At 41.9% G+C, this 432-nt stretch overlaps 1 non-coding gene across 1 annotated transcript; it reads left to right on the top strand.

The window, feature by feature from the left end:
- Window positions 1-245: 245 nt before the first annotated feature.
- trnap-ugg (transfer RNA proline (anticodon UGG)) lies at window positions 246-317 on the top strand. The gene has a single exon. It is a non-coding gene; the product is annotated as a tRNA-Pro (tRNA).
- Window positions 318-432: the final 115 nt, after the last annotated feature.

Here is a 432-nt window from a genome sequence, read left to right as displayed (position 1 = left end):
TTGGCTTGTGTTTATTTACACATAGTTACATTGATAAATAAACAGATTGATCAACTCGGACATGCGAAGACGACGAAGCGCTACAACTTGCACTTGAATTTCATTTCTGAAACGGCAAAGTACCCCTTCATACCACTAGAGGAAGATTTACTTCCGGTTTAATGTGCAGTAAAAGAAAAGTGATATCGGTCTTGGAGTTACTCACAGACAGTTTCAGTACTGAAACTTATTTACACAGTACACGTGGCTCGTTGGTCTAGGGGTATGATTCTCGCTTTGGGTGCGAGAGGTCCCGGGTTCAAATCCCGGACGAGCCCTAAATTTTCCAAAGGGAACTTTTATAAAAGTTCCATCAATCTACGTTCCGTACAAGACTGGTGCCTCTGGTGGATGGAACAAGACAGTTCATTTAGGGCCTCCAGAATTAATAAT

Source organism: Cynoglossus semilaevis, unplaced genomic scaffold (genome assembly GCF_000523025.1).
Source record: "Cynoglossus semilaevis isolate Cse_v1.0 unplaced genomic scaffold, Cse_v1.0 scaffold3069, whole genome shotgun sequence".
NCBI lineage: Eukaryota > Metazoa > Chordata > Actinopteri > Pleuronectiformes > Cynoglossidae > Cynoglossus > Cynoglossus semilaevis.
Note: the sequence above shows the minus strand (reverse complement) of the source record. Positions and strands in the feature narration are given on the sequence as shown.